The sequence below is a fragment of the Nycticebus coucang genome, chromosome 2 (genome assembly GCF_027406575.1).
Source record: "Nycticebus coucang isolate mNycCou1 chromosome 2, mNycCou1.pri, whole genome shotgun sequence".
Classification (NCBI taxonomy): Eukaryota; Metazoa; Chordata; class Mammalia; order Primates; family Lorisidae; genus Nycticebus; species Nycticebus coucang.
The window spans coordinates 83,311,982-83,322,217 of record NC_069781.1 but is presented as its reverse complement, the minus strand read 5'-3'; the positions used below and the strand labels follow the sequence as shown (position 1 = coordinate 83,322,217).

The 10,236-nt window shown below is 40.0% G+C and overlaps 1 pseudogene; it reads right to left on the bottom strand.

Moving 5' to 3' along the window:
* Window positions 1-9,365: 9,365 nt before the first annotated feature.
* Window positions 9,366-9,991, bottom strand: LOC128574456 (high mobility group protein B1-like; annotated as a pseudogene).
* Window positions 9,992-10,236: the final 245 nt, after the last annotated feature.

The following is a 10,236-nucleotide window of genomic DNA, read 5'->3' as shown; positions in this document are numbered from 1 at the left end:
AGAGAAGAACTGGTTGGAGTTACTTTTTTTAAAAAGTTATTTTGCCACAAAAGTATCCAGGATTAATAAGATTAAAAAAAAGAAAAAATAAAATAAAGGGAAAGACGTATTTAACACACGTGGCAGCACATTAATACCCCTAACATAAAAAAATGCCTAAAGCAGCAGCAGCAGCATTATAATAGAAAAAAGGACATTTGTGCTTCTTGGGGGGGGCTACCCAGCATCTGAATGTCCATCTAATGTAGGCAAGTGTTGGTGGAAAGGAAGTCAAGGAGGCTGGAGAATCCAGCTCTTACCCACTGATTGCTACAATTATGGCATATGATAAGACTCAGTCAAGCAGGCTCTCCCACCTGGGATTCTGACTGTTGACGAATGAAGTAAAAACAGAGGGTCGATTGGGAATTGATTCACAATAGGACTGAGAGTTTCAAGACAGCAGCAGTGGGCTGTAGGGAGAATGCTGACAACGACACATCAGCTATCCTCTGCTGTGATATTAAATGGACTGCTTTCCCCTTCGCCCAGGCCTCCCTTACCAAGCCTGGTTCTCTAGCCTTCTCGTTTATTCTGTAAGCTCCATAGCTTTCCAGCAAAATCCCTTTCTGTCTAGGTTAACCAGACTTGGCTTTTCTTGCTTGTAAGTAAGAGCCATGACTGATAGAGGACATAAATGGACAGTTCTCAAGTGCAGCAACATATGTGGATAATAAAAACAAGGAAAGTTGTCCAAGCCTACAGATAATCAAGGAATAGTAAATAGAATGAAATATGAATTTTCACAATGTTAGCAATGATTAAAAGGATTGTTAAAATCTAGCATTGGCAACAGTGTATGTAGAGGAAAAGGCAAACCATTAAGTTGAGGCAACTTTTCCAAAAGCCAGACTGGAATTATACGTCACTATTTTAAATGTGTACAGCCTTTGGTCAGCAATTCTGCAACTCTAAATTTATCTTAAAGAGATAACTAATCAAGGTATTGCTGGGTGAGGTGGTTCATACCTATAATCCTAGTGCTCTGGGAAGCTGAGGCGGGTAGCTGAGCTCAGGATTTCAAGACCAGCCTGAGCAAGAGCGAGACCCTTGTCTGTAAAAATTGCCAGGTGTTGTGGTAGGTACCCGCAGTTCCAGGTACTTGGGAGGCTGAGTCAAGAGGATCACTTGAGTTTAAGAGTTTGAGGTTGCTGTGAGCTATGACACCACGGCACTCTACCAAGGGTGACAGAGTAAAACTCTGACTCAAAAAAAAAAAAAGGAGGGGGTGACCATAGCTCAGGGGTTAGGGTGCCAGCTCCTAGTGGGTTCGAACACAGCATGGGTCTGCTAAACAAACAAAAAAAGGCCAGGATCAGTGGCTCATGCCTGTAATCCTAGCACTCTGGGAGGCCAAGGCAGGTAGATCACCTGAGCTCAGGAGTTCGAGTCCAGCCTGAGCAAAAACAAGACCCCTGTCTGTAAAACTAGTCAGGCATTGTGGTGAGCACCTGTAGTCTCAGCTGCACAAGAGATTGAGGCAAGTCGATAGCTTGCGCCCACTTGAGCCCAAGGGTTTGAGGCTGCTGTGAGCTATGATGCCACAGTTACTCTACTGAGGGTGACAGAGTGAGACTCTATCTCAAAAACAAACAAACAAATAAATAAATAATCAAGGTATTGCAGCACTATTCATAGGACAGCAATGTTTATAACAAAAAATGAGAAAATCTAAATGACTATCAATAGAGACATCGTTCAATTATGAGAAGTTTTTACAAAACAATACTAACCAGCAATTTAAAAGGCAAAGTTGGCTCAGCACCCGTGGCTCAAGCAGCTAAAGCGCCAGCCACATACACCCGAGCTGGCAGGTTCGAATCCAGCTCAAGCCCACCAAACAACAATGATGGCTGCAACCAAAAAATAGCCAGGCATTGTGGCAGGTGCCTGTAGTCCCAGCTACTTGGGAGGTGGAGGTAGGAGAATCGCTTGAGCCCAGGAGTTGGAGGTTGCAGTAAGCTGTGATGCCACAGCACTCTACCCAGGGCAACAGCTTAAGGCTCTGTCTCAAAATAAATAAATAAATAAAGGCAAAGTTATATCCATAGTCAATGAGAAACATTTCCACAGTGTACATGGAAGAGAAGAAAAGGTTTCAGAAGAATAAATATTGTGTATTTTATGTAAAAACTGTGATATGAAGATTGCATAATTTCATATATTATAAAAAACTGTGGTACAAATCTAAGATGTCCCCATGATCTCTGATCCCTGATGATATCTATGCTTATATTACATTATATAGAAAAATGGATTTTACAGATGTAATTAAGATTACTAACCAGTTGATTTTGGATTACTCGGAGATTATCTAGTTGACCCTGAACTAATCACATGAGCCCTTAGAATAGAGCTAACAGCAGAAAGGAAAGTCAGAAATTCAAAGCACAAAAAACTCCACGTGCCTTTAGTGGCTTGAAGGAGGAGTGGTGGAGGGAACTACATGGAAAGAATGTGACAGTAACCTTGAAGAGCTGACAGTGACCCCACCCAAGAAGCAAAAACCCGGCAAGAATCTCAGTCCTGTAACCATAAGAAAACAAACAACCCGAAAGCTTGGAGGTAGCTTTTCCCCCAGAGCCTCCAAATAAGAGCTCAGCCTGGCAAACACTTTGATTTTATCCTTGTGAAACTCTAAGCAAAGAGCCTAGTTGACACTGTTGGGCTTCCTATAACTTCCTACATAGCAATAGAACTGAATATATATCATTGCTCCCTCTGGGCAATGGGATTGGGAGGGGTGGTGTCTAAGTTATTTTTTATGCTACTCTGTATTGCTTACTTTTTCCTCACAAATATAATTAGGGACAATGTGTCAAGATGGCATTTGTGAAAGCAGCTGGCACATGAGAGAAATTGAATACAATTTATTTTAAAAGAAAAAATAGTTCAGTCCAGCACTTGTCTAATCCGTCACAAATTCTATTTCTGAAATGAAATACGATGAAATCCTATTTGACATTACTTCAGAGAAAAAGAACTACTGCATAATAAATGGTCCAACATTGGTTAGATCAAATTTGTCTGCTGTGGCCTCAGTTTGTTTACATATAGTAGATGATACACAGTATAGATACAAAGCAATGATGTTAATAATGATCATCCACATATTTTTTATTTAAATAACAATATCTTACCAAATCTATAGAAAAAAAAAAACCAGAATTCTTTGCTTCAAAATAATAACTTCTATTATCATCATATAAGGGGTCTTCAAAAAGTTCATGGAAAATGCATATTTTGAAAAAACTATGCATGGATTTCAATTTTTTCCACCAAAATAACTTGTACCAACTTGTCATAACATTGCTGAGTAGGATTTAGATTGAGGCACTAAGGGTAAAAGATTAATTTTAAAAGAGTCCCCATCAGAGTAACATAAATTCTGCTAAAACTGAAGGAAAAACAAATATGAAATTTATGGGGAAGTTTAGATGGGAGAATGGTGAAATAATGGATTCCTTATATAAGCTATGGGGAAAATGCTCCAAAGAAATAAACAGTTTTCAAACAGATAAGATGATGTTGAAGATGAAGCCTGCAATCCACATTAATTTGTGAAAAAATTAATTCCTTGAAACTTAATTTGTTTTGAGACAAGATTATGTTGAAAATGAAACCTGTGGGAGAGAATTCTACGAAGATGGCTGACTAGTAGCAACCCTCGACAGAGGCTCCTAACCAGAGGGAGAAAAACTGGACAAAATTGGAGTCTATGAAGCCAAAGGTGGGGAGTTGAGCCAAGAAAGAAGTTCAGCAAGCTGTAACTCCAAGGAAGAGCATTCAAGACAAATTACAGGTGCAAAGTCAATCAACCAGAGAACAGATACCCCTCCCCCAAGTGGGAGGCCCATTGTGGACTCTCTGCAAGTGAGCAGGGAACAAAAGACCTCTCATTTTACCTCACTGGAGAGAGCCACTAAACATCAGTTCTCTTTTTCCAGGGAGGTCCCACTTATAAAAATTGAACAGATATTTTCCCCCACAAGTCCAAACTCCCAGGTCACCCTTCCCCACTCACATGGTGGTCTGAAGTTCTGCCCCCTGCACAGCACAGAGTGTTTGGTCTTTTCCTGAGAGATCTGAGCATAGTGTGGATCACCAACCATCAGGACAGAATCTGTGACTAGTGGGGAAGAAAGAGGGTGTGAAAAGAAGGGACATTCAGTGGGAGGAGAAGCAGTCCCCTAGTTATGACTTTGCCCAGCCAGTGGTGGTGTTGACCCATCACTCAGGCTGTGTCTAGTGGGAGGGGGTTCAGAACCCCCAGCTCTGATGGTGCCCACAGCGGGAGAGTGGTTGCACTGTGTGGACAGAGTTTGGCGTACAAGGCTGTCTCAGTCTCTAGCGCCAGCTGGGTCTACAAGCAGAGGCTTGCCAGATTTGGACAGAGACCTGAGGGCAAGGGTGTGGTCCCCTGACTCCAATAGAACCCTCAAGCAGAGGCTTGGGTGTGGATCAAGACCTGAGGGCAAGTGCGTGGTCCCCTGACTCCAATAGTGCTGGCAAGTCTCTGGGAGTGGACTGAGATGTGCGGGTGGCAGCACGGTCCCCTGACTCCAGCTGGGCCGGTGAGTAGAGGCTTTCTGGGTATAGACTGAGACTGGTAAGTGGGGGCATGTTCCCCTGACTCCAATTGGCTTGCTGGGTGTGGACTAAGACTGGTGGGTGGGAGTGTGGCCCCAGCTCCAACCAGGTCTATGAACAGAGAAGCGAACAACAGTATGGACTGAGTCTGGTGGGCAGGGGCATGGATCCCTGGCTCCAATTGTGCTTTTGGAGACCCTCAGATCCCTCTCTGTTGAACAGGGTTTACACTTCCTGAGACAATTTAATTGGAACTCATGTCTGGGTCTGTCCACCTGGGGACACTCTGAGGCTGATCCTCAAAGTTCTGTAGCAGAAAAGAAATGAAGGTTGGGGGCTGGGTACTGCAGCTATCTGTATCTCTTCACAGCCAAGATTTAAACCTAAGACCATGGCTTCTTAGGATAGGGTAGAGTTTGCCTGATATCAATAGAGCTAGCTTGCACTGTCTCACCAAGTTGGTCTTCAGAGTCTCTGGCCAAAACTCTGAAAGTGGCCTTTGTAAGGTTGTAGGAGATAAGCCACAATTACAAAGCCTAGCACTTTGGTAAAGGGCTGATTATCTCTACTACCTGGGAATCCCAATTCAATCTCACCCTAGCAGTTCTAATAATGAACGGTGGAAAATAAACATGATGTGGAACCAGCAGAATAACTCTGGCAACATGAATAACCAGAGTAGATCAACCCCCCAAAGGAATGACAAAGGAGATAACAACTGAAGATGCCATGCATAAACAAATGGCTGAAATGTCAGAAATCAAATTCAAAATATGGAGAGCAAATAAGATGAATAGAATGAAAGAAAAGTTAGAAATTGAAATCGAAAGAGTAGTTCTAAAGTTGACTCAAGAAATTAATGAATTCAAAGACATAATGAGAAAAGAGACAGTAGAACTCAAGGAAATGAAAAAGTCAAGTTATAGGCGATTGCACTAATGTACACCGCTATGATTTAACAATAATAAAAAGAAGTATACAATAGTCAGAAGTAATATATCTTACACTTCAAAATTTAAGAGGGTAGCTCTCATGTTGTGTTCTTATCAAAATAAAGTAAAAAAAAGGAAAAAGAAAAAGTTAGTCAAGGAGCTCTGAAATACAGGAGAATCCCTCAGTAATAGAGTTGACCAGGCAGATGAAAGGATCTCTGAAACTGAAGACAAAGTTTTTGAATGTTCCCAAATACTCAAAGAGGCAGGCAAATGGAGAGCAAAAACTGATCATTTCCTCAGAGAGGTGTGGGATCACTCCAAAAGATCAAATAGTCATCTTATAGGAATTCCTGAAGGAAAAGAGGATGGTCCTAAAGGTACAGATGTTCTACTACAAGAGATTATGGAGGAGAATTTCCCAAGAATTGCAAGAGATACAAAACTTCAGCTAGTACACAGTTTCAGAACCCAGCAAGACTCAATCCAAATAAAGCATCTCCTAGAGACATTGTGATTAACTTTGCCAAAGTTAAGACAAAGGAGAAAATTCTGCAAGTGGCCAGACATAAGAAAAGCATCACCTACAAAGGGAGAAATATGAGAATGACTGCAGATCTCTTAGCCAAAATGTTTCAAGCCAAGAGGGTGGTCATTGACCTTCAATCTCCTAAAACAAAACAACTTGCAGCCCAGGATCCTATATCCACCTAAACTGAGTTTCATTTGTGATGGAGAAATTAAATATTTTAAAGATATACAGATTTTGAAGAAATTTTCTGTAACTAAACCAGCTCTCCAGATATTCTCAGACCCATCTTTCACAATGACCAGTACAATGCTCTACCACCAAAGTAAACTCACCCAGAAATTTTTGAACAAAACCTAACTTCCACAGTGGTAAAAGGATTGAAAATGTCCACTGGACATCTGAAAATCATGACACCCAAAACACATCCAGGCTTATCAATTCTCTCAATTAATGTAAATGATTTAAACTGTCCTCTAAAGAGGTACAGGCTGGATAACTAGACACATAACCTAAGGCCAGATAGCTGCTGCATACGAGAATTTCATCTTATCTTAAAAGTAAACTCAGGTGAAGGGATGGACTTCTATACTACAGGCAAATGGAAACCAGAAAAAAGAAGGGGTTGCAATTTTAGTTGCAGATACAATTAGATTTAAACCAACAATGATAAAGAAAGATAAGGAAGGTCACTACATATTTGTCAAGGGAAATATCCAACATGTAGAGATTTTGATAATTAACATTTATGCACACTACCAGAATGCTCCTCAATTTATAAAGCAAATCCTAATGGATATGATCAGCTTCATATCTTCCTGCACTATAATAGTTGGAGATTTTAATACCCTTTTGACAGTTTTGGATAGAGCCTCCAAGAAGAAACTAAACAAAGAAATATTAGACTTAAACCTGACCCTAGAGCAAATGGACTTAACAGACCTCTACAGAACATTTCATCATAATGAAACTGAATATATATTCTTCTCATCAACCCATGGATCATCCTCCAAAATTGATCATATCCTAGGACACAAGTTTAACCTCAGCAAATTTAAAAGTATAGAAATTATTGCTTGTATCTTCTTGGAACACCATGGAATAAAAGTTGAACTCAACAGCAACAGGAACCTTCATACTCAAAGTCATGAAAACTAAATAATCTAAGGCCAAATGATAGCTGGGTCAAAGACAAGATTAAGAAGGAAATTATCAAATTTTTGAAATAAAATGATAATGAACACAAATTATCAAAACCTCTGGGATACGGCAAAGGCAGTCCTAAGAGGGAAATTTATAGCATTGGAAGGCTTCATCAAGAAAACAGAAACACTCTGTTGTTAATATACTTTGTCTAATAAAAGGAATTAAAATATCAAAGAAAAAAAAAAGAAAGAAAAGAAAACAGAAACAGAGGAAGCCCAACATCTTAATGGATCATCTCAGGCAACTGGAAAAGGAAGTACATTCCAACCTCAAACCCAGAAGAAGAAAAGAAATAACCAAAATTAGAGCAGAATTAAATGAAATTGAAAAAAGAATCATTCAGAAGATCAATGAAACAAAAAGTTAGTTTTTGAAAAGATTAATAAAACTGATAAAACTGCCTCGGTGTCTGTGGCTCAAGTGGCTAAGGCGCCAGCCACATACACCTAAGCTAGCAGGTTTGAATCCAGCCCAGGCCCACCAAACAACAATGATGGCTGCAACCAAAAAATAGCCGGGAGTTGTGGTGGGTGCCTGTGGTCCCAGCTACTTGGGAGTCAGAGGCATGAGAATCACTTGAGACCAGGAATTGGAGGTTGCTGTGAGCTGAGATGCCACTGTACTCTACCCAGGGCAACAGCTTGAGGCTCTGTCTCAAAAAAAAAAAAAAAATTTGATAAATCTTTGGCCAACCTAACCTGAAACAGAAAAGAAAAATCTCTAATATTGTCTATAAGAAGTGATAAAGGAGAAATAACAACAGACACCTCAGAAATTCAAAAAATCCTCTACTACTACAAAAAACTATATTCCCGGAAATATGAAAATCTGAAGGAAATGAACCAATACCTGGAAGCATGCCATCTTGCTAAACTCAACCAGAAAGAATTAGAAATCTTGACTAGATCTATATCAATCACTGAAATATCATCAACAATATGAAATGTCCCAAAAAAGAAAAGTCTGGGACCACATGGCTTCACATCCAAATTCCATCAAACTTTTAATGAGGAACTAATACCTATATTATACAACCTTTTCCAAAGCATAGAAAAAGAAAGAATATGTTCCAGCTCCATCCATATAAACATGAAAGAGGTAAAGTCTCCATCTTTCATTAAGGCTGCATAATATTCCATGGTATACATGTACCACAATTGTTAATCCATTCGTGGGTCGATGGGCACTTGGGCTTCTTCCTTGACTTAGCAATTATGAATTGGGCTGCAATAAACATTCTGGTACAGATGTCTTTGTTATATTGTGATTTTTGGTCTTCTGACTATATACCTATTAAAGGAATTATAGGATCGAATGGCATGTCTATTTTTAGATCTCTAAGTATTCTCCAAACAGCCTTCCAAAAGGAACAAATTAGCATGCATTCCCACCAGCACTGTAGAAGTGTGGCCTTTTTTCCACATCCACGCCAACATCTCTGGTTTGGGGATTTTGTTATGTGGGCTAATCTTACTAGAGTTAGGGGATATCTCAGAGTAGTTTTGATTTGCAATCTCTGATGATTAAGGATGATGAGCATTTTTCATGTGTCTGTAGGCCGTGCACCTGTCTTCTTTTTTTTTTTAATAAAAAAAATTGTATTTACTTAGAAGCATTCAGAATGTCAACAAAACAGCTGCAACTTTTTTTTTGCAATTACAGAGTGGTATTCAGTTAACAGAACAACAATTATTTCGTATAAGCTGCATCAGAGACAACTGAAGATGAAAAAACTACCATCCCCATATATAACTAATTTGTGCTGTGCACCAAAAAGAACCTGCTTTAAATTTCCATGCCAATTTACAACCCCCATACTGTACCAGGCAAGGTTAGTGGCTATTGAAAAGACAGGGCTATCTAAAGACACATTCGGTAGCGTGTTAACTATACAAAAAAAGACACTGTACAGTTTAAAAACAAATCTTACACAGCCTTACATTTCAATACAGTTTGAAAACAAATCTTACACAGCCTTACATTTGAATTTTTTTCTTTAAAAGGAGTGAGTTGTGTACAGGGGCGTTAAATGCTTTATAGACAAGAAAAAAAACTGAGCTAGAACCAACTTATTCATCATCATCATCTTCTTCATCTTCATCATCTTCCTCCTCCTCTTCATCCTCTTCATCCTCCTCATCTTCCTCCTCTTCCTTCTTTTTCCAGCCTTGATGACTCCCTTTTTTTGCTGCATCAGGCTTTCCTTTAGCTCGATATGCAGCAATATCCTTTTTGTATTTTTCCTTCAGCTTTGCAGCCTTCTTTTCATAAGGCTGCTTGTCATCTGCAGCAGTGTTATTTCACATCTCCCCCAGCTTCTTTGCAACATCACCAATGGATAGGCCAGGATGTTCTCCTTTGATTTTTGGGCGATACTCAGAACAGAACAAGAAAAAGCTGAAGGAGGCCTCTTGGGTGCACTGGGATCCCTGAACTTTTTTGTTTCCCCATTAGGAGGGATGTAGGTTTTCATTTCTCTTTCATAACGGGCCTTGTCCGTCTTTGCCATATCTTCAAATTTTCCTTTCTCTTTAGCAGACATGGTCTTCCGCCTCTCTGAGCACTTCTTAGAAAACTCTGAGAAGTTGACTGAAGCATCTGGGTGCTTCTTCTTGTGCTCCTCCCAACAAGTTTGCACAAAGAATGCATACGATGACATTTTGCCTCTCGGCTTCTTAGGATCTCCTTTGTCCATGTTTAGTTATTTTTCCTCAGCGAGGCACAGAGTCGCCCAGTGCCTGTTCGGCTCTCACTTGCCCCGGCGCTGTCTCTATGGAGCTCAATGTACTGCAATCACACCTGTCTTCTTTAGAGAAGTTTCTCTTCAAGTCTTTTGCCCACCCTGAAATGGGATCACTTGTTCTTTTCTTGCTAATACATTTGAGTTCTCTGTGGATTCTGGTTATTAAACTTTTGTCAGAGGTATAACCTGAAATATTT